This window comes from Narcine bancroftii, unplaced genomic scaffold, assembly GCF_036971445.1.
Source record: "Narcine bancroftii isolate sNarBan1 unplaced genomic scaffold, sNarBan1.hap1 Scaffold_105, whole genome shotgun sequence".
Lineage (NCBI taxonomy): Eukaryota > Metazoa > Chordata > Chondrichthyes > Torpediniformes > Narcinidae > Narcine > Narcine bancroftii.
In genome coordinates this window covers 358,138-383,214 of record NW_027211821.1, presented here as the reverse complement: position 1 = coordinate 383,214, position 25,077 = coordinate 358,138, and the positions used below count along the sequence as shown (strand labels likewise).

Genomic DNA, 25,077 nt, shown 5'->3' with positions numbered 1-25,077 from the left:
CCTGGAGGAAGAGGCTGTTCCTGGGCCTAGTGGTACCGGCTCTGAAAGTCCTGGATCTGTTTCCCGACGGGAATAGCTGGATGATGCTGTTGGCCGGGTGAAGGGGTCCTCGATGATTTTGTCAATGATCGTAGTGGATCACATTGATATTTGGGGTGGTGGGGGGCAGGAGGGTGTCCCCAGTGTTGCTCTAGGCCACTTTAGGTCCCGTGGAATGACCTCTGATCATTTAAAAAAATATATTTATAAATCCACAAAAAATTCACACAAAGGATCTGAATAATAATACAAATCAAATATAAATACAGGTGTCATAGTTAAAAGAAAGAATAAAGAAATCCCCCCCCATAAACCACCCCAACCCCCTTCTATCCTCGTGCTAAAAGAAAAAAGAAGAAAAATGAGGACAAGGGACCCCCAAACAGGAGCGCTGATTACTTTAAAGTTCTTTTTCATAAACTGAGGCCTTAAGGAGAAAGGGAATGTCAGAGTTTCATTTAAATATTCACACCCACCCTTTGTAAATATGGGCTCCATATTCTTCCACAATATATGGTTGTTGCGGCCCACTAACCAGAATGCAAACGAGTACAAAAGATGGCTGACGAACGCGGTGACTGAGCAGATCCCGCGAGAACCAACAACCTTTGTCCCAGGTGACATTCTGCACGGCAGGAAGCAATGAGCAATGGCAGGAACACCCACCAATCCGAGGCTGGCTCTGCCGTCTCAAAATACCTGTCCTCAGCAGTGGGAGAGTATATAAGCAGAGCTGCCAGTTCAACAAACCAGTCTTCGACTTTGACTGCTTGGGTGTGCATCGTTCATTCCACACTTTACGGTAAGTGTGCTGGATCTTGGTGCAAAGGAAGAGACTTTCACCATCGACCACCTCAAGCCAGCACATCTGGACCTTAGCAAATTGGTCTCCACTCAGCCCCCATGACGCAGATATAGGCGACCGAAAGCAGCGAACAGCGCTCCAATCACTGGTTCTGGGGAGGTGGGGGATCATGCTAACTGGGATCCCCCCTGTACACAAGATGACTGACAAACCTGATGACCACGCAGAGTCAACAGGGACCAACAACTTTCGACCCAGGGGACAACCCGCACAACAGTAATCAACAAGGACAGGAATACTGACTAGTTGGAGGCCGGCGCTGATATGACATAACTCCAGTCGACAGCAGCGGGGAGAGAATAGAAGTAGAGCTGCCAGTGTAATAAAGGAGTCTTTAACTTTGATTTCTTGAGTGTGTGTTCTTCTTTCTACCCTTCACATTAGCACGCACACTCCAATTTCACATCGAATGGTCTTACATCGGGAGTCATGTGTCCAGTTTCCTTATCTGAAGAATGAGAAGTGCACAAATATTATCAGATTTGTTTCTGGGATGTTTTAACCGGGTGATAGAAGGAAAGTTTGAATATGGATCTCTTTCTCATTGGAAAAAAGGAAGATGGCCTTACAACATTATGAGGGGACACAGCAGCACGGATCGAGAGAGGATAATGCAAAGGAGCTGAACACCAAGTGTCACAATTGCCCAATAACCGATCAGCTGCTTGGACTTTAAGAAATGTCTTCAATGAAAATGTAATATCCTTGGAATTCTCTCCGCTTTTGAAGGTGCATTTGAAATTGGGATCCATGGACATGTGATGAGTTTACTGTCATACACATTCATAGAGGGATCAGATCCATCGAACTGAGATGCAGATACTTTGAAAAATGTAACAGACATTAAATTGGAAGCAGTAATAAATTTGAAGGAAAGATTGAGAATAAATAGTATCCCTTGTATTTCTTCAGATCAGAGGAATCCTGGAGCCAGGAGATAGTGATCTTATGAAATCTAAGGATTTGATTGTTGTTGGGGTAGTTGGAAATGGAAGGGCCGAAGGGGCTCCTGCTCCTTCGACTGCCTGTCTTCAGTCTTGCGAAGCTGATTGGGTGCACCTGTGTGTTCGCTCGCTCACGAATTGGTTCCTTCAGTTGCGCCAGCCAATGGGATGATTCGGTGAGGCTGCTATTTGATTGGACGCTGAAGTCGGGTGGATTGATGGGCAGGTTCGCGGGCTGATTGGCTCGTGCAGTGGGGAGGCGGGACGTTGGCGGCGTCGTCGTCTGCTCGGGATCCATCGCGTCTCCGCGGGCGCTAAAGAGAAGTTGGCGACGGCGCCGGGATCATCCTCAGCCGCGCGGTCCAGGGAAAACGGGCAACCAACAGCCCGCTGGGCCCCACCTGGGAGTGGCCGGTACCGGCCAGGTGTTTGAGTAGAGCCAAGGCGTCGGTGCGAGGCCTGATGGCGCCGACAGGGCGAGGCCGGAGGCCGCGAGGTAACTTACAGAGGGAGGGGGCGGGGGCAGGAGCTTGGCAAGTCTGGTTGGCGCATGCGTGGTGACTTCGCGCATGTGCAGCTGATTTGGATGTGCCGACGGGGCAACTAAGCGAACCGTTTGCGCAAGCGCATGCGCACAGAAATTAAGATGGCTGCCCCCAGCCGATGGACCCCGAAGCGCTGAGTCAATCCGCACATTTTGGGTCTTTCGTGTCCTGTGTCTCTGTTCTCGTTTGTCAAATCAATTGATTTTAAAAATAGGCTCTAAGACTTCAGGGCTCCTCGCACTGGGTAAAAACCCCGACTTGCGACCATTGTGGAATCTGATTGATCCTTTGGACTCCACTACGGTCGCAGGTCGGGGAGGACCTGTCGGGGTCATTGGGTCGCTAAGGAAAGGATGAAAAACCAATCCATTTTTCTTTGCTTCCCAATGCTCATAGAATGTGTCTGATTCCATCCGTTGTTCCTGTTGTAGCATCACATTCTCCGTCAAGTTAGATGTGATCTTTTTAAAGTTGTGTCTCTTGAACAATAATGCTCCAATCCTTCTGATCCTGACGTACCATGTGTTTAAATATAATGTTTCTCAGTTACTTGTCCGAATGCCTTAAAAATATAGGGACTTTGGTGTTAACAATACAGAGTCAAGATTTCACCAATCCTTTTGAATTTATGATCTCTGGGATTTCTGGTCATGTTTTCTATTTAGGTTGGTGTATCTTGCAGGCCTGTTTGGTTGCAGCAAGTAAGAAGTAATCGATTTGTAGCGTCCGCTGCGGCAGCGCTACCAAATAAAGAGACGTCCACACAAGGTGAGTGTAAAACAAAGACTGGCTTTACTGTTTTAAATTCCCCACGTCTGCTCGCTGGCCCGGCCACTTCTGGTGACATACCCCTGACTTCCAGTAGTGACGTTGTTGCATCACTCTCTGGCTGGCTGGCAGCTACGCAGAAGTGTAGGGCTCCTAAGCCCATACATGGTGCTAAGCGCGTGCTCCTTCTCGGTAGTGAAGGGGAGTCCGTGCCATCTGGGACTGTCCAAGTGTTGCAGTGATTTGGCTTTTTTTCCTCACCCGGTCACTTGGCATGCTACAATCTCAATGTTTTAAAGGGGGAAATTCTTTCTATGTTTCATTCACCTTTATTACAGAATTCTTCCTAGATTATCTGTGTAACATTCAATGTTATGGGTTTTCATGAACAGGGATCATGATTTTACTCATAATTTGGTGAGCAAATGGATGGGACATTTTTTACTAATGCCCAATGGGAATCAAAATAAAAATGAAGTGATGTAATTAGGAAGGTTTGTTGACTCTTTTTTTTAAGCGGAATGTCAGGATGATTTTCATCTTAGTTGCTTAATTAAAATGTGATTTGTCAGTTCTTAATGCCAACTGCCATATTGGCATTGCAAGGAGAGATGGGAAATGGATAAGGTCCTTGGTGTTCCCAGTAAGACAATGCAGAAAGATGTCACGGGGCTGAATGTGGTTTAGGAAGGGAGAGGGTATTAATTTTTAGGAAACGTATGTGGCCATCCACCTATCAATATTTTCCTCAAATAGAAACTCCTGCTGGTAGAAGCCATTTCCTACTTTAAACAGGCCCAATGTCATTATCCAAGAAGATATTGTTATGAGCCCAAAGGATCCCAAAACCTAGAAACAATAGTCATTCACCAATACAATTGGTTTTTAAAACAGAAGTTATTTTTAATCAAATTTAATCATGAAAATAGAATTAAACTTTAACTTAACTCTATACTCAAATTATCTCTTAACCCAAATTATCCCCCTTCTAATTCTCAGTGAACATGTTTGTAATGTGTATAAATTTAAGAAAAGTTCTTTGGTTCACAGTTCAATCTCACTTCTCCTTCCAAGTTTTCTGGTGCAGGTAATTCTTCTGCTGTGCACAGAATTGAACGTGTATAAATTTCACAAGGTTTTGGTGCTTGAAAGGTAAATGTTTACTGCTCAAGATTGTTCTTGTAGGGTTTTTAGAGAGAGATTTGTTGTTCCAGGATTTCCACAACTGAAGAACCACCATTAGTCACCTCAATGTCTCACTGATGAACCTTGCCCCGTTAGGGTTTTCCAGATGGTAACTTCTATCTCAAAGCTACTACAGAGTTCTATTCCTCTTATTCGAAACAACAGGAGTTCTTTCTTCTGCTCCAGCTATTGTTAGATAAACAAAACCTAGGAATAACTTTCCTGTAAGCACCCTGCAGAAAGGTACTTGTCATCATCCTGGCTCCATTTACAAACAATGGTCATTCATTTTATGACATCAGTTTGATTAACACCTACTTGTGAATGTGAATAACATTCTCCAGAGATCTTCAATATTTCTTTAGTCTTTCAAATAAGATCTGTTTTAAAATGTGTATGTGTGTATGTATGCAACCTACTCTAAATCTTACCAAAATCCCAAATATTACCAAATTCTCCAAATATATTTATCCATTACAATATCACGTATGGAGCACTTAAGAGACTCTTAGACAGGCATACATGTGTGAAAGAAAAACAGGGTTGTAGCGGGCGTATTACGAACCACCACCATCAGTTCACAGACTTACCTGACACGTCGCGGGCTAACAGTGCTGGGCACCAAAGTACAGTGAGTGGATCAGATGAAGCCCCTGCTGAAAGGCACAGGGCGCTATTGGCTCGTAGCTTTAACCAGCTGGTCCTGTGGACCAGAAAGTTTTCACTAATATTCTCATTGACAGGCAGGGAATAAAAGGTCTGTGTATGTCTGCAATAAACCAGTCTTGAGTTGACTACCTTTGTATCTGTTTGCCTTTATTTAGTAGCATCTTCTGCAGTAGCCGCTACAGCTTATTTTTTTGTTTGTTAGAAATATCTAGATCAACACATTGTGGGCCAAAGGGCTTGTACCGTGCTGTAATATTCTATTATTTCTGTTATTACTTGACTTTGAATATCTCTTGTAAGCTCTGTGAGACTTCAATAATGTAGCAAATGTGCACAGCAACATTGCAGTCAGGAGTTGACTTGAGCTTTCCTCTATTTTACACAATGCTTTATAGTTCTGGTCAGTAAGAAAAGAAATATTGTACATGTTGAATATGTCATTATGTCTGCAAGTAACACTGGAAAAGAACCAGTAACACCAAGGTAAATAGCACCCTGTAGTGGCTGGTGCAATTTTCTGATGGGCACAAGTTATCACTCAGTGGCTTCAGTGATTTGAAAATGTGGGTAAATTATTTTGTATATGATTTATACATGTTAAAATTAGCTGTTGTTTGTTCCAATTTCAGGTAGGTGTGGTTGCAAAGTGGGTAAGGATAGAAAATACTTGGGGATAAAAAACTGGGGCTTGCATTTGATGGTGTGAAAGTCAAAATGGAAACTCAGAATAAGGCTCATCTGATTTAGCAAGCCACTGGCTCTTATACTTCCACCAGAAGTGAATCTAGAATTGAATTTTGAGTCATTTACGGTGGGTAACTTCAAAGTCTGTTGATTGTAAGACTAAATTAAGAGCCCTTTTGCCTCTGGCTGTACTGAAAGATTGTTTTGTTTATTAACTAAATCTTTCTGAAAGGGAGAATAGTGTGAAGCGGCTTTCCAACTCGTTGGTGATGAATCTTGCAGTAAGATCTTTCAAATAATTACAGACTCCTAATTCTTCCCCATCCTCGGGCATTTACTCCTGCAATCTACAAATCTACATCAGTTAACACCATCCAGGGATTCTCATGCAGGGTAAAGTTTCAAATTCACCTACTCCATCCATGTCCGTGCCCTCTGTGGCAGGAAACCCAATGCAGAGTAAATGACAGATTGGCTGAGCACCTCCACTTTGATCACAATGGCCAACTTGGCTCATGGTCACAAGCTGTTTTAAGTTCCATTCCATTCCCACACTGACCTTTGTCTTCTGCCTCCTCCATTGTCTGGGTGATGTCAAATACAAAGGAACCATCTCTTATTGAATTTGTGAATCGATGGTATGAATATGAAATTTTCCAAGTTCATGTAACCTGCCCACCCCCCCCCCCATGTTTTTCTCTCTGTCCTGTTGATCCACCCAGTTCCCCTCATATTTTCCCTTCCAAACCAGATGACTTATTAATGTGGGCAGAGAAATGGCAGATGGAGTTTAATCTGGACAAGTGTCTTGCACTTTGAGAGGACTTGTAGTAGTGTTGCAATGAGGGATCTTGGGGTGCAAGTGCGAGCTCCTTGAAAGTGGCAATGTGGATAGTTTTCTCTGGAGATTTGGAGGCTGAGAGATGACCTGGTTGAAATTTATCCAATTATTGTAGTCCTGGAGAAGGTCGATGTCTTCTTCCCCGCCCCTGTAGGAAATGTAAAAATACTATGATGTCTATATTGAACATGAGAGGGGAAAAGGAGAGAAGTGAGGAAGGTTTTTGCACAGTGCAGTGGGCGTCTGGCCCACGCTACCAGGATAGTGGTGAAATCACCACGATTTAAGAGGCATTTGGTTGGGTACATGAACAAGAGGGAATGGGTGATGTGTATGGTCCATGTGCTGACAGATGGGATTAATTTAAATGAATATCATGGTCACCACAGACATTGTTCACCAAATTGCCTATTCCTGGGCTGCTTTGTTGGGTGATGATTCATCTCTTTTCAAGGATTGTTGCCGATGGGCAGTAAACTTTTCACAAAGGTCTATCTCCAATGAATGTATTTAGAACATTTCCATGAGTTAATTCCCGGTAGAAACACCAGTTTATCATTCAAGCTGCGTAGCCACAGCAATAATGCAACATTTGAAGGCCATCATTACTGAATCCATTTTAATCAGCCTTCACCTTGTACAATGTTCAGTTGAGACAAGAACATCAAAATGCAACTTTTAACCTCTAGGAAAGATTAGTAATCTTCTGTAGCACAGAATTATTGCTGAAAAAATATTTGGAAAATTTTGTGAATTCAACTTGCAAAGAAGGGATGAAGAGGAGCCACAACAAGACTTTTAAAAATTAAATCCAGAACATTTATTTGAAGATGTTTTCCACAATAAACATGTTCAGGTTCAGTAATGATCAATTCTAGAATGGCATGTGGCCGTTATAAAAGGAATGCAGGATAGATATATTCCAAAGAAAAAGAAATTAATGATTTGGATTGTGGTTTAAATGGTTTTGTGGCGAAATTTGCGGAGGTCACCAAGATAGGGGACAGAGTAGGAAGTGTAGAAACCGTAAAGTTGCAGAAGGATGTAGACAGATTAGGAAACTGGGCAAAATGATGGCAGATGAGATTTAACACCGAGAAATGTACAGTTGTACATTTTGGCAGTGGAAATAAACAGGAAGCATACAATTTGGATGGGATGAAAATTCAGACCTTGGATGTGCAAAGGGACTTGGGTGTCTTTGTGCAAGGAAACATAAAAGTTAATGACCAGGTGAAATTGGTAGTGAAGAATTCATTGGAGTACAGGAAATTAAAGAAGTAATCTCATGGAGGCATTTTGTATATTGAAAGGTTTAGATAGAGTGGATGCGGGTAAGATGGTTCCCTTGGTGGGTGAATCGAGGACAAGAAAATTAGAGGTTATCCATATAAAACAGAGATTAGGAAGAACTTCTTTAGCCGGAGGGTCGTGGATCTGTGGAACCGCTGCCGCATACAGCAGTGGAAGCCAGATCACTGGGCATATTTAAACAAGAAATAGACAAGTTCTCATTAGTAAGGGCATTAAGGGATATGGGAAAAGTCCGGAAATTGGAAGGAGTGCAGAGTGATTTCGTGCCGGTTTATGGAGCAGACTCGAGGGGACTTGTGGCCTGGACATGTCCTTTGTCTTGAGATCTTCTTCTCATTTGAGAGAGTTTATTGAAGGCAACTGAGAAAAATGGAAAAATTCTTGGCAGTTGTTAGAGAAGGTTATTAATTTGACATCTCTATGTAAAACTCCAAAACTATCTGTCACTTTGGAGCGGTGCCTGTCCCTCCAACCCATGAGGAACATAGACTTTCTCATATGTATATGTCATGTGTTCTTTCAGTGACAAATGATTCTCTTATTCAAACATGGCCAGAGGTCACTCGCATTTCATTTCTGCTTCACAATCGTTTTGGGTGGGTTTTCAGTTGTAAATGTGGCAAATTCCTTTTTGGGAGTGGATTTCTTGTCACATTTTTCAGTGATGTATTTAGAAAAAAATGCTGTTGTGTGGACTGCAGCTCTTGAATGCAAGTGAGCTGCATTTGTTGTCCTTCCAATGCCATTTGCTGCTTGACAAGCCTTCAACCTGGCTGCTGCCCTTTCCAAGCCTTGCTCAAGTGTTTTCCTCGCCTCGTGACCCCATCATAATGGTGTGCAGACATGCAATAAGCCACCATTTAAAGGCAGGGTCCATAAGACGCAAGCTTGCAAAACCCCCGGATTATCTTAAAATTGCAAAATTGGAATGGCAAGAATTGGGCGTAGCCCACAGATCTGATAGCTGCTGGGCTTCAAGGTTGTAAATGGTTCTGAAAAAAACTAGGGATTGGCGGCCTTGCAGAGATAATTGTGCCCTGAACAATTCCACCGTGCCTGACTGATACAATATTTCAAATTTACAAGACTTCTCAGCCAACCTCCACGGCAAATATGCATTTGTCAAAATAGATCTAGTACATGCTTACTATTAGATTCCATTTGAGTCTTTGGATGTCACAAAGACAGCAGTGATGCTCCCGTTCGGCATGTCTGTGTTTCTGAGAATACCATTCGGTCTATGGAATGTAGCTCAGACATTCCAGCGGTTCATGGACTACGAACTCACTGGCCTTGGATTTTAAGTACTTAAGTTCATCCAGGAGATTCTGGTTGTAAGTGTGGATCAAAAGGAGCACAAGAGCCACCTTATCTCATTGTTTCCGAGGCTTGAGGAATGTGGCATCGTGATCAATCCTAGGAAAGTGTTTCTGGAGCTTCTGATCTTGTATTTTTGGGACCTAGAGTTATGCAACATGGTATTTTGCCTGATGAATGGAAAGTGCATGGAATTTGATAATTCCCTCCCCTCATTAGGAACGTTTGGCCAGTTGTGATGGTTTTTAGGTACGAGGAATTTTATTGTTGTTCCCTGGTGAATACCGGAGCATCTCTATTACCTCTTGCTGAACGACTCAAAGGATATGATGTCTGCTTCAAAAAGACATTAACTTTGGGAGACGATGCTGTGTTAGCTTTCCATGATGTGAACACTGTTCTTACAAATGCTACTAAGCTTTTATATCAAATGCCCAAGGCCTTGCTCTCTTACCACAGATGCATCTATCAGTGATGTGGGGAGCAGTGTTCGAACAACGAGTCTGTGGGCAATTAGAACCTCTGGCATTTTGTTTTCAGCCAAGCGGTCACCGGCTCAGGCAAAGTATCGTACAATTGGGCAAGAACGCTTAGCTATCTATCTCGCAGTGAAACATTTCAGTTTAAAAAAATATATATTTATAATTTTGTAAACAGTTCAATATAATAGAATTGTTTCCAGATGAAACTTTGAATGATTAAAATAGAATAAAAAAATAAATGGTTGTACCGTGCATAAAAGAGAAAAGATAAAAAGTATAATGAAAGAAAATACAGATATAGGTTCAAAGCTACTGTGATAACTATTCTCTCCCAAAAGGAAAGGCAGGTTATTAATAAAATATTAGAATTAAAACAACATGATAAGGTTCAACCATTAAGATTAATGAAAAGTGGTGGTGGGGTGGAGAAGTGAATACATTAGATATATAAACCCATTTTTAAATATGGTTTCCATACTTTGAATTATGTAACATACCCAGTTCTAATATTATTAGTCACCTTTGCTAATGGAATACAATTTTGCATTTCCCCATGATCAATTTTAAGATGGGATTCAGATTTCCATGGAATTGCTATACATCTCCAGGGCATTTCCAATGCAACTTATAAAAATAATTAATGTTTTTTTCTTAAGAACTTGAATTCGGCTTCTAAATCATATACATTTCCCAAAAGTAAAAGCTCAGGTGTTAATGATAAACGTTATTATAATTTGTTCCAAAAACTTGGCCACATCTTTCCAAAATGATGTCACCTTCAGACATCTCCAGAGTCAATGTATAAATGTACCAATTTCTGTGCCACATCTAAAACATGAATTAAAAAAATTAGGAATAAATTAATTGATATAATTGATGAATAAATTTGTAATTAACTAATCTATCGAAAACATTAATTACTGTCGCAACAAATGTCAGACAAGCAAAAAGGGTCAATTTCAGTTCCCAAATCCAATTCCCATCTTTCTTTTGATTTATTGAAGTCTGGGTTTGGAGATTCCTCTTGAAATAGAAGATACAATTTTGAAATAAATTTCTTTGTAATTCTCTCATGAATCCCAATTTCCAATTTGATATTTGAGCTTTTTATTGGAAGGTCATTCTTTGACCATTTGTACAGACCACCAGCCTCTTCTGCATACTGCAAGTAGAAACACGCATCTCTACTTGCCCAGAGAGATTCAGCACTTGGACTTCATCCTACAATTTTCATCAGACACACAGCACATCTGAGGAAAAGTGAATGCTGTGGCTGGTGCCCTATTCAGGCACGACATTACATACAACTACTGCCATCGATTTCAGTGCCATGGCTCATGCACGGCACACTGATCCTGATTTCATCCGGTGAAACCAAATCAACTCTGGTCTCCATCTTCAAGATGTCATGCTGGATGAATCGGGTGAAAAGTTGGTCTGTGATGTTTTTCACCCAACAGAAAGGACTCGGCCGTTTGTGTGGTGGCTATGAGGCAGGAGATTTTCTCTTCACAATCTATCTCTTCACAATCTATCTCTTCCTGGTAGAAGAGCATCAATCAAACTGGTTAAGGAACATTTTACCTGGCTTTATGTTAAACAGAATGTTGGATTATCGGCAAGGACTCGCTTGCTGGGTCAACACCCTAAAGTTTCCAGGCACATGAAATTCAAGCTGGGGGGTTTTGTTGTTTTGGATTCCCATTTCCAGCACGTGCACCTTGTGGCTTGCAAGGTCCACTTCCGCCATCTCGGCAATGTACAAATCTGCTCACGTGTGAGGACTGGACTACCAGGTGGCAGGATGAAATTCCTAACATTGGCATCTCTGCAGAGACAAATGCCTGTGCTTTTGTGGATTCTATCTTTTGGTGTTCTGGGCACTATTACAACAGATCGAGGGTCTCAGTTGGAGTCAGTATTGGTCCGAGCTCTCACTGATCCTCTTTGCACGACCTGAATTATCGCTGAGCATTTCAGGCGAACAGCTTCTTTGAGCGTTTCCATTGACAATCGAAAGCAGGTGGTGATGCATCTCCATGGAGCGAAAGTTTGGCCATGGTTCTCCTTTGCGTGCCTACTGCTGTTAGGGTAGATCTTGGATGTTTAGTGGTAGAGCTAGTCAATGGCTGTTTGCTGACCTTGCCAGGTGAGATTGTGAATCTGAGTCCAGGCACAGTGCTCCATGAACAGGTCAGTTATCTTGATTGTCTTCGAGAAAATGATGTGGCAGAGAATGATTCCAACTGAAACGGTATCTTCTTATGAACCAAAGTAGCAACACCTCGAGCTTTTGAATTAAATGGAGATGAAAAACATGTCCGACCCAATCTCTTTTCAATTTCATATGTTCTCTCTCAGACAAATGAGTTTCTTGCAAAAAAGCAAGATCAACCTTCATTTTCTTTAATATTTCCTTCCTTTCAATCGGATTATTAAGTCATTTAACATTAAAGATCACAAAATTTAAATGAGCCATAACTTAATTTCCTCCTGAGATTGACACTTCACACAGCAATTACAACTATACATATAAAAAAATCCCAACACCCCCCCCACCTTTGAAACAATAAGAAAACACTATAAAAACATAAGAGTACAAGAGTCAGACCCACCCCCCCCTGTGAACCAGGTGCAGTTAATTCCACAAGTGGCAGATGACTTTAGGAGTAGCAGAGACGACCATCACCCCCCAACCGAACATTAAAATCCATTAGTCATCCCAATGATAACACCCACATTGAGCTTGAGCTTCATCTTCAACATCACTCACCGATTCTGATTCCAATTCTTTTCCCCGTTCCCTTCCCAATCTTAACATCAGGCATTTTCCCCATCGATTCCTTCAAATGAGGGAAGGAATTCACAAAAGTTAATGCACCATAAGGACTCTCAAAACATTGAGACTGATCTGGCCCATAAATCACCTTAAATACCGATGGATACCGAAAGTAAACTTATACCCTTTCTTCCACAGCACTGCTTTGACCAGATTAAACTCTTTCCATCACTTAATAATCTCCTGACTTAAATCATCTTAAAATAAAACCCTATTGCCTTGATACATCGTAGGGCTTTGATCAAGGCGAGCTTTCTGAACCGCAAGCCACAAAATCATTTCTCTATCCTGATATCGCAAACATCTTAAAAGAACCGCTCTTGGCATTTGACCTGGAAAAGGTTTTCTCCTTAAAGCCCTCTGAGCCCGATCTAAAAAAATTCAACTCCCAATATCTCTGGAATCCTTTTCCAAAAATAATTTTACAAGATCTGAACCTTCAATATCTTCCGGCAGACCAACTATCTTAATGTTATTACAACAAGTTTGATTTATGTTTATATCAAATCTCTCTTCTGGACATCCCAGCCTGGAAATAAATCCTCAATATGATCCATTCTCTCCGCATAATGGTCCTCATGGTCCTTACAGTAAATAAAAACTTCTATCCTCTTAAATTGAACTTGTCCAGTGTCTACTGCTGTTAAGCTCTTATTAATATCAACTTGAATAGATGTAATTTCTTCACACATACCAGCCATTTATTTCTCCATAACAGCAAATTGATCATTTAAAGTTTCAAAACCTTAGTTCACAGAAGACATCATCTTTTCATTTTGTTGGATCAGTTCTGTAGACATGAGGTTGACTTCCATCCCTGTTTCAGGGGCCTTGAAGTCTGGGGAAGGTGTCTGTGGTGAAACTACAGCATTCATTAGAGAAGGAGATGTTCTTAAAGCCTTAGGCCTTCCTTCAGTGAGTCCAACTGCAGCAAGAAGTCATTCTTGCTCTTCTTCTTCTCGAACTTCTGAGTTGTCCTCCTCCACCTCTTCCCTTCCACATCATACCTGGCAGTCGGACTGTGGATCGGATCCAGAATTTCCTGCAATTGAGAGCATCTCCAGATGCGCCACTGCATACAGGCAGTCCCCTTCCCGGAAACTCGTGCTCGCATTTGGGCACTCAACCCCCCCCCCCCCCCACTCTCCTTCGTCAAGCCCAGCTGGTGTCGAATTCCACGCTTGCACTCCTCCTGGCCCGACCAAAGATCTCAGCACTATCTTGCATCTCCGGATTTGCAGAGAATGCAGACGTTTATTCCAGCTGGTCCTGACTTACATGTTGAGGCTTCGGATCCATGTCTAACTGATCCCGAGGTTCCTTCTGGGAGGTTGGCCTTGCTTCTTCTGCACTTTTCACAGGTTGACAAACTGGGTTTTTTCTAAGTTGCTTGTTTTGATATGATATTGTATGTACTGACCAGTACAGGCATGGGCTGCTTACCCACCCCCCCCCCCACCCCCTGATGTCATCCTCTCCTGGACTCCTCCCCTGTGACCCAGGCCATGAAGGTCGAGCCACATCTTCCTTCCCTTCACTTCCCTCACTTGGACCCAGGTGCCTGCACTGTTGTGTTTAATAAAGCCTATCGTTCCCCTCAGTCTTTGTCTCTGTGATTATTGGGCCACCTGGTCGTGCCCAACACTGTTTTTTTCCTTTCTTCATTTCCAGAATCCTACTGTAGTAAATTACTGTTCAAAACATTGATAAATTCAAAGAAGTCACTACAGTTCGAGTATTGAACAGTTCAGTCAGGGAAAGATGTCTTCTCATGTCTTTTTCCTACGCCATCTTGCCACAACCACCCTCACTTCCCCCTCTCAGTTGACTCCTTGAACACCATCCAATCCACGGACTCTAGGCAGCCCTGCAGCTCTCTTCCCTCCCGTGACCACCTTCTGGTTGTCCTGATCTCTTAAGTGTTGTGAGCAATTTTAGAGAGGATTTCTAAGAGAGGATGTGATGGCCCAGAGGTGGTTAACAAGAATGACCCTGGGGATGAGAGGAATAATGTTTGAGGAGCATTTGATGGTTCTGGGCCTGGACTCGCCCAAGTTTAGAAGGATGAGGCAGGACCTCATTGAAATCCGATGAATAGTGAAAGGGCTTGATAGAGAGGATTTTGCCAGTAGTGGGAGAGTTTAGGACCAGTGGGCACAACCTCAGAATAAAGGATGTCTGCTTAAAATGGAGATGGAGAAGTAGTGATTTTCAAACTCCTCCTCCACACCAAGCAACCCCCCCCCCCCCCCCGCCAACCCACTGGCTCATATTCCACTTAATCCTTGTGCCAGAAGTGCTCTGTTAATAAGGGATTACTTAATGTGGTATGTGATTGGAAAGAAAAAGTTCAAAAACCACTGTTTTAATCATACCTCTTTGACTTATTCTGTGCGTGGTTTCATAACTCCAGAGGAAATGGGCCAATGACAAATTTTCTCAGACAAAATATTTCCTTCACAATTGGGTCCACTGCAGTCTTTCTCAGCCTTTTTTCCCATTCATGTGCCACTTTAAGCAATCTCTTACTCTTTTTCGACTCTCCAATTAATAAAGTCCCAACCTATTAAATGACAGAAAGCACCCTGTCACAACTATCTCTTCTGGAAGATCTTTCCTTTCTGCTGCCACTCTCTGATTGAAGAAGCATCCTCTAACATTTAGCCTAAAGTTTTGCCCCGTTACCCTTAACTCATGCCCTCATGTTCCAACCTCCCCTGCCCTCAGTGGAAAGAGTCTTCTCATGTCTAGTCTATCTATTCCCTTCATAATTTTAAATACCTCTATCATAACCCCCTTCAACTGTCTACATTCCAATTAATAAAGTCGCAATCTCCTTAATCTTTCTCTGTGCTCTTGATGTTGTAAGTCAGGAAACATTTTTGTAAATCTTCTCTGCACCCTCTCCACCTTATCTATATCCTTCCAATAAATGGAGATCAGAACTGAACACAATTCTCCAAACTTGGCCTCACCAATGCCTTAAACAGCTATACTCTAGTCTATGCTAGGATTTATGAAGGCCAGCATGCCCTGTCTACATAACTCCAAGATCCCCCTGTTCCTCTTCATTTCTCGACCCCCTCCCCTTAACTGTATTTGTTCTATTTTGATTATTTTTTCCAGAATGCAGCACCTCACTCTTGTTAACATTAAAATCCATCTGGCATCTTTCAGTCTACTATTCCAAACAAACCAAGTACTGTAATCCAAGAAAACCTTCCTCACTATTTTCGTATCTTCTGCATATTTTCTCACCCAGTTAACCATCCCCGCATCCAAATCATGAATATAAATGATAAACAACAGGGGACTCAGCACCGATCCCTGAGGCACACTGCTCGTCACAGGCTTCCATCCTGACAGACAGTTGTCCACCATGACTCTCTGCTGTCTGTTTCACAGCCACCTCTGAACCCATCTCACTATCTATTAATCCCTAGTGACTGAACCTTCCTAACTAACTTTACATGCGGAACATTATCAAAAGCCTTACTAAAATTGAAATAGATCTCATCACCTGATCTACTTTTCTCACAAAAAATTCAACAAGATTCATCAAACATGATTTTCCCTTCACAAACCCATGCTGGGTGCCCCTGATCCCTCCCTGCCTATCCAGATATTTGTACATACTATCTCGAAGAATACCCTCCATAACTTTTGCCACCACCAAACTCAAACTTATTGGCCGATAATTATTTGGCCTACACCTTGTGCTCTTTTTAAAACAGCGGAACTACATTTGCAACCCTCCAATCCCGCAACGCCACACCCTCTTCCAGTGATCTTTGTAAAATCACCGTCAGAGCCTCGGCTATTTGCTCCCTGACCTCCTTTAACGTCCTGAGAAAAGTACCATTAGGACCAGGAGATTTATCCACCTCCATTGACCCTGGAAGATCCAAAACCCTCTCTTTAATAATCCTTATCCTTTCCATAACTAAAGCATTCATCTCATTTATCTCACATAGTCCAGTGTCCCTTTCCCTCGTGAATACAGAAGAGAAAAAAAATTGTTCAATATCTTCCCCATCTCATACAGCTCTTGACATACACATCGCCCACCGTTACCATTTTCCAGTGGACCTACTCTATCCTTCAACCTCCTTTTACTGTTCATGTATCTGTAAAAACCCTCATGATTCACGTTCACCTTATAGGCTATTGACACCTTATACCATCTTTTTGCCTTCATAATTTCCCTTTTGAGGTTCTTTCTGCAATCTAAGTAAGGATCAATCTTTTGTTTCTTATATTTAGCATGGGCCTCCCTCTTATCCTGAACCGTTCCTAATTTTTCTAGAAAACCACGGCTTCCTTGGAGTCTTGCCTTTCGGCCGATCTGGAACATGAAGATCCCTTACTCTCAAAATCTCACTTTTAAATACCCTCCAATTTTCTTCTAGATTATTTTCGTCTAAAAGATCAGCCCACACAACTCTCTGCAAATCTCTTCTCATTTCTTCAAATCTGGCCTACCCCCACTCGAAGATCTTCAACTTTGAACCCGACCCATCCCCTTCCATAATTAAGCTAAATCTAAAGGACCCATGATCACTGGATCTGAAGTTCTCCCTAACGCTCACCTCCGCCACCTGCCCCATTTCATTACCTTCTCACAGATCGAACACTGACCCCATCTCGTGGGCATCTCCACATACTGCTGCAAAAAGCAGTCCTGAACACGTTATCTAAACTCTAAACCATCCTGACCTCTCACTGACTCTGTTTCCCAATCGATGTTAGGACTTCACTTGCCTCCTTTCTGGACCCATCAACCTTGCGTATGACTTAATCAGGCTGAAACCTAGTTTTGTGTTGTGGCATAATGGCAGAGAACATGACATTCTGGTACATAGTAGGTGCATTGGACGCTGCTACAGCATCTCAAGTAAGAGAATTTGTTGCCAATCCCCTGGCGGAAAACCAGTACACCAGGGTTAGCCAATTTCTCCTGGACACACTGGAATTGATTAGACATGAGCGCAGCTTGCGGCTTTTAAATATGGAGGGCTCGGGTGAGAAGAATCTATCCGATCTAATGAATGAGATGGTCGCATTAGCAGATGGTCATTCTCATTGTTTACTTTTTGAGACTCTATTCCTGTCCAAACTCCCAGGTCGTGTCGCAATACCAATCATTAACATGGATTTCCATGTAGCGCGGGAGGCTGATAGGCTCCATTATACTCCAATGCAAGAGTCTGCTCACGTCCAGACTGTTTTTGCAGCAGATCTATATCCCGTGTCCTATGAGCCTCCTGTATCTGCAGTTCAGTCAAAGAAGGATGAACACACTGACGGGCGGCGAGAATGCTGTTTTTACCATCGCCAATGGGGATAAAAGCCCATAAATGTGTCCTGCATGTACCTATTACAGAAAAAAGGTAGGAAATGAAAAACCCGGCTACCATTAATGGCCTCGGCATCTGGCACAAGTACGGGCCCATTGTGTCTTCAAGACGACACTGGTAAGCACAAGTTTCGTGTAGACACGAGTGCTGAGGTCCGTTTGCTCCCACCCAACCTATTTTGAAATAAAAAAACCACATAAATAACAACACCTGGCTCTTCAAACAGCAAATGGGATGAAAATTCCCTGCTTTGGCACACGACGAGTCACGATTTGGATAGGAGGTGTGACATTCCATTAGAATTGTGTATTGGCTTCCATTACACGGCCCATTATGGGTGCAGATTTTTTAAGGTCCCGTGACTTTCTAGTAGACGTGAGGTGGAGGAAATTGGTTCATGTCACCACTTTTCAAACATACCCACTGGTCTGCAGCAAAGGGAGTGTTTCCCATCTCGGGGTCCAGACCCTGCACAAAGATGCACATGCTGCTCTCCTCAATGAATTTCCCTGTACTCTCTCACCAAATTTCAATCCCTCCTAAATGGCCCAGGGTGTGTCCCATTACAGAGACACTTCAGGCCTGCCGAGTTACACCAGGACTCGCCCTCTTCCGCCTGATAAACTGCGCAGGCTTTTTGAATTTCATAGGATGCCACTTGGGTTGAAGAATGCCGTTCAAACCTGCCAGCAGCTGATAGGCACTTTGGGCAGAGATTTAGAGTTCCCTGACATCTACTTGGATAATGTCCTCATAGCCAGTCAGGATATCACCAACTGCATTTACTCCGCCTGTTCCAAGGGCTGGGGGAATTTGGTCTTCCCATCAACCCTAGCAAATGTCAATTTGGCAAATCCACCATCAGCTTCCTGGGACACAAGATCACAGCCAACGGTGTCTTTCCCTTATCCAGCAAGGTAAAGGCAGTCCCTGCTTTTCCAACACCTACCACGGATCAGGGCCTGCGGAAATTCTTGGGCAGGAAAAACTTCTATCACCGGTTCATTCCAGCAGCTGCTGACATTCTTCGACCACGGTTTCCGATCCTCACCACAAAGCACAGGGACGTTCCCTGGACAACAGAGGTTGAATTTGTGATGCTCAAGATGCTTTAGTCAATGCAGCAACGCTCCCCCATCCTAACCCCGAAACTTCCGTGACATTTAGTTCTGATGCCTCGAGTACGGCCCTGGGTGTGTTTGTTGAGCAGTACGTTGATGGCCATTGCCAATCCCTCGCGTTCTTTAGCCGACATCTATAGTCATTGGAGATGAAATACAGTGCATTGTATCAAGCGACACGGCACTTCCGATTTGTTTTGGAGGGTCAGCATTTCACTGTGTTCACAGACCACCAGCCTCTCGTTTATGCCTTCAGCAAAATAACGGATCCATGGTCGGCAAGACAGCAGGGTCACTGTCATACAATTCAGAATTTACCATGGATGTGCACTATATTTCTGGTAAAAACAATGGCGTCACGAATATGCTGATCAGACTGACTATATCATATTCAGGGTGACATTGATATTCCGGAATTAGCCAGTGTCCAGGCAATGGACCCCGATGTTCAGGCATACAGTACGGCCATGACTAACCTGGACATACAGCAGGTGGCAGCACAACTGGGCTGCCAACCTTTCTTTGTGACATGTCTTTGGGCTACACTATACCAGTGATTCCGCCATCTTGGAGGCAATGCCTTTTTGACCAGATACACAGCTTGTCTCATCCGTCCATCAGAACATCTGTCAAGCTCACGTCAAATAAATATGTATGGCATGCTCTGAAAAAAGGCATTGCGCAATGTGTCTGCACATGTACCTCCTGCCAGACTGCCAAAATTCAGTGCCACACCAAGGCACCTCTTCAACCTTTCCTGGCGGTATACAGGTTGTTGAAACACGTGCAAGTGAACCTGCTCGGACCATTGCCAGTATCTCAAAACATGTGATAGATTCTAACAGTCATAGAACGTTTCACGCGCTGGCCAGAGGCCATCCCATTGCCATCCAGTGATACTGAGATAAGGGCCAGAACATTCATCATCAATTGGATGGCTAGGTTTGGTTTCCCAAGCCACAATTACTTCAGTCCGCGGAACACAATTCACACACAGTCCAACGGCCTTGTGGAACGTTTCCACCGGCAACTGAAGGCCCGATTCTCCGGTCTCAATTAGGTCGAAGAATTGCCCTGGGTTCTATTGGGAGTGCACCCGGCTCCAAAGGAAGACATGTCTGCATTGTCCGAAGAGTTGGTTTATGGTACGGTCCTTACAGTTTCTTGGGACATTCATTTCACAACCAACTCTGATCTGAACGTTCTTCAGCAGCTTCGACGTGGTGTCGCGATCACCTTTTCATACCCACTGGCATGGAACCTCTAAACAGAATGTGCCCCCATCACTCCTGGACACTGATTTTGTTTTTGTGTGCAGACAGGTTCCACGAGTGCCGTTACGACCGTATGAGGGCCATTGTCGTGTGGTGAAGAAGGATGGGGTTGTGTATACTTTGGACATTGGGGGACATTGTAGCTGTTTCATGTGGACAGACTCAAGCCTGCCCATGTGGATCCCACTTCATCCATTCAGTGCCCCCTGCGCAGATGGCGAGGGCGTCCACCTAAGGTGCATGCAGCTGGTGCTTTAGTTTCTGGTGACAGTTCTTGTGGGGGGGGGGGGCGGGTAGCAGCTGTGTAATGGGCTGAGTGGGCATGGTTCTTTGGCGGGCACGTGAAATCATAAGACAAACAGGTGTCCGTTTAATTGACCATACTCGCGTGGTGCTGTGTGCCGAGGAATGACACGTTGATCTGTGGATTCTCCTGACAGAAGGCACGGGACACTCACAGTATGTGTGTGTGTGTGTGTGTGTGTGTGTGTGTGTGTGTGTGTGTGTGTGTGTGTGTGTGTGTGTGTGTGTATTGCTTTAGTAGCTCTATCGAAGTAGCTGCTACATATATAAATATTTTGGATGATTATTGCACTTACAGGATACTTTTCATCCATCTCACAGCCTGTGGGAAGAAACTATTCCCCAGCCTGGCGGTCCTGATTTTGATGAAGGACCTGGTTAAAGATGCTGTGCATTGGATGGAAATGGTCTTTGTACAATTCCTTGATCCCTATTTGAACAACACTCCCAGTAAATGTCACCTACAGGAGAAAGGGAGACCCCAGTGATACTCACAACTCTTTGCATCATTCCTGTCTGATGCTTGCCAACTACTAGACCATCGAATGATGCAGCCAGACAGGAGACTCAACTGCACTCCTGTAAAATCTCAGGAATAGAGCTGTTGGCCTTGACCTCCTCAGTTTCCTTGGAAAGTGTAGGCACTTCCTGACCAATAAGGAGGTGTGATTGTTTTGTGTATTAATACGTGTGCTGTATGGATGGAAATTTTATGTGATTGTATTGTCTATTCTTGCTCTTTAACAATCTTTAGTGGATAGAAGTAGTCATTGTACTTTAGGATGTACAACCATGTACAATCCTTAAATAGCCACTTGGCCCAGATGACTATTCAGTCCAAGAATACTTTCTTAATTTTGCCAGTTGTTCAATGGCAAGCTATATGGGGAAAACACCACTGTCAACTCTTCTACCTTAAAGGACTAATTATATTCAAATGGGCAGTAGATCAATAGATGGAAACAATGAAATCAGACAGAGGTGAGTGGCTGCTTGAATTAGAAACATTCGTGTTCATGCTATAGAGTTTAAGGCTGCCCAGGAGCAATATAATGTGTTTTCTTTCAGTTTGTGTGCCCTCAACCTGGCGAAGGATGGGGCCAATAGACATGTTGCTGGAAGGGTTAGAGAATTGATATGGTAGGTCACAGGAAGCTCAAGTTTAGATCCAACAAGCACATGTATTTAGCAAAGTGGCCACCCAGTCTGTATTGGTCTTGCTGATAATGAGGTCAACTGAGTCTACCAAATGTAGGAGATTAAGTTGGATGGGGTGCATGTGAAACACTGCCTCACCTGGAAGGTCTAATTGTAGCCTTGGATAGAGGTGCCAGGAGATGTAGGGACAAGTTTGGCAATTTCTGCAGTTCCAATGGGGACTACATGAGGTGGTGATGGGTGGAGAGGGAAGTGCCGTTGAGGGAGTCACAGAAAGACATGCCCCTGTGAAAAGAGGATATGAGTTAGATGTAACAGGTTAGAGGATGGTGCTGAAGTTGGAAGTATTCAAGGATAATGTGTCAGATGTGGCAGCTGATGGGTGGTAAGTGAGAAACCTGAGGGATTCGGTCCTTGTTCTGCCAGAGAGGAGGTGGGGGAAGGGCAGAAAAAGAATTGGAGATAAGAGTGTAGGCTTTATCAAAGACAGTATGGGGGAATCTGCATTTATTGAAGAAATAAGACATTTTGGGTGTCCTGGAGTAGAAGACCTCATCCTGGGACTGTTACAGGCCCTGAGGACCCCAAACCTTAGCAGCAATAGTAAATCATCAAGATAAATGGTTATTTAAACAAATGTTGTTTTTAAATTTCTTTAAACAAAAAAATAGATTCAAACTTTAACTTATCACTATTAACTTAACAGCCTTACATTGCCCCCTTCCAATTCTAAGCGCAGGTGTATTTAATATGTATAAAGTTCTTTGACACAACTCCCAAGTTCACCGGTGTCTATCAATTCTTATACTGTGCACAGATTCAACATTTATGAATTTTCACCAAGCTCTGGTGCTTAAAAGTAAATGTTTACCCTCCAGGAAGGCGCTTGTTGATTTCAGAGAGGGATTTCTTGCTCATTGGACACACAAAATCTGATTCCCTCTGATCATTCACTTTGGGGTCTTGCCAAAGAAACTAGCCCCATCAGGGTTTTCCAAATGATAACCTCTTCTGCAGGTCACCATTGAGTTCCTTTTTTTCGCTCATTTCAGGTGAAACACCATTTCTAGCCAGTCATCTCCTCTTGTATGGGCAACAAGGTTTTTCAACAGGCTGAACTGAGAACTCACAACCCGTTTTCAAAATGGGGTTTCAACAAGATGTCAACTTGCCATCTCTCTCTCTCTCTTTCAGAAAAAAAGCCTATTTGGCCTCTCCACTCTGCTTGCAAAACCACATGACCTTCTTGGAAGAGCTAATTGGAACCAGCCAGATGACTGCACCTGACCCAAACTTCTGAGTCCATTCATCTGTTGCTTTAAAAACAATAATCCATTTACACCTAATTTTGAAATTATAGCAAAGCAGTCTCCTTGTTTTGTCTTTGCAAAGGCTCTTGGCGCCTGAATGACTCACTCTCAGCAAAGCTCTTGCAATTTAAATAAGAGCTGTTTTGTGAAGTGTTTGTGTTTGTTTGTGACCTCCACGACTCCTACAATCCATCTCTTTCAAAAACATATCTATATACAATGTAAAATATATAATCTGTCACAGGACAGATGCAGCAGAGGAGTTGTGATAAAATCAATGGTGTCCTTGCAAAAAACAATGGGAAGAGGTATAATTCAGGTAGCTCTGGTGAGTGGAATTTGTAATAGTTTGAAACTTGAACCTCTCTATTTCAGGAGACAATTTACTGTCATGTAATTTAAAAGTGTCATATCACACAAAATTGTTTTTATCCTGCTTTAAGGCAGACATTCGCCATTGGTAGAAATTGCCTGAAATACCCTTTGCAGTGAGAGAAAGAAGCAAAAGAGAGTCGTGCTCTCTCTCTCTCCTCCCCCCCCCCCTGCCCAACCCCACCATCCCAAGCCCTGGGCCAAGTCACTGAGGGTCTGTGGATTCTCTATCAATGGTCACAGACCAATCCAAGTCATTGACAATGCGAGATCCAGTTTTGAACCTCTGACACAATTAGGAACCATTTAGCACCCACTCGTATCCCAAGTCTGATACCTGATACCCTTTTAGCCAGTTTGGAACCCATCTCTAGCAATCCACAGCCTAGTGTGAGTTCCTTGACTGCTTTCTCCAGAAGCCCATAGCCTGCGTGGGTTTCTCTCCTCAAATTACCAACAGCCTGTCAGATATGTGGGTCCTACAGATGCAGGACCCCTCACTGTTCTGCTTCCATGGTCACTGACCTGTGGAATGAATCCTCCGCTTCTCAGATGTTGATGGTGTGTGGTCTTCCTGTTTTCTGGTCCCCTGTGTTAGTCCTCCGCTTCACCAGAGTTCTTGGTGGCGAGGAAATCTAACACATTTAAATAAAAATTTTACAACTTAGAGTAGAATCTCGCATGTCTAGAGGGATGGAAAGGGCATTTTTACAAATTGAAGCCTAATATTTGAATATGCAGGTGCCAAATTTGCAAAAGCATAGAGTATACATTTCTCAAGCTTGAAGTATTTTTTTCTAAAGGAAGACAACTTTGAATTTTTGCATGTCATCTTGGCATCCCTAAAATTATATCTGATATCCAATAAGTGCAAAACATTTCCTCATCACCGCTAACAATTCATTAAACAAATTTCAATTGATACTTTAATAGTTTTAATTTGGGCCTTGTTCCTTCAATATTTCCTAATAAAATTAAGGTTGGATTTTGTGAAAAAACAGCTCCTATAACTTGTTCCCAAAAATTTGTATTTCTCCCCAAAAAGATCTTGCATTAAGACAAAGCTAAATTGTATGCAAGAAAGTTTCTACATCTTCACCACACCTCAAACATTGATCTGATAATTCTGATTTTATTCTATTCAATTTCTCTGGTGTAAGAAATAACTGCAGAAGAAAAACTAGTTGTGAATTCCTTCCTCACTGCTGCTGCAGTGTGGAACTCTGGTCAATCGATCCAAAATGCTGAGTTGAAGTGAATTAATACAACTCCTCTGGATCACGTGATCTCTATTCCAAAATCAGCTTCCTGTTGAGCTTTTTAAATCCAACTGCCTGAGTCACCTGACTCCAGGTGCAGCTTTCAGATAAAATCCTTTCTGACATATGCTACATTACGGATGTATAAAGAATTATACTGAACTAATTTTTATCTTACATTGATATCCTTATATGGACCTGCCCTTATTTGCCAATCAATTAAAATATTCAGATGCATTTCCCACCTTTGTCTCGACTTATGAACTCCTCGTTTAAAAGTTCCTACTTGTAATAAAGAGGACATCATCGAAGTAAATTTTTTAACAATTCCTCTTTATAAGGAATTTCTATTTCAGTACCACATGGTTGATCCTAACTTAGCCTTCAAATATGCTCTTAGTTGGAAATAGCAAAATAGATTGCGATGAGTT

General features: G+C 42.8%; 1 long non-coding RNA gene across 1 annotated transcript; it reads left to right on the top strand.

Moving 5' to 3' along the window:
• Positions 1-2,086: 2,086 nt before the first annotated feature.
• Positions 2,087-22,967, top strand: LOC138750203 (uncharacterized). Its single transcript, XR_011349157.1, has 3 exons — positions 2,087-2,344; positions 3,059-3,161; positions 22,900-22,967. It is a non-coding gene; the product is annotated as an uncharacterized lncRNA (long non-coding RNA).
• Positions 22,968-25,077: the final 2,110 nt, after the last annotated feature.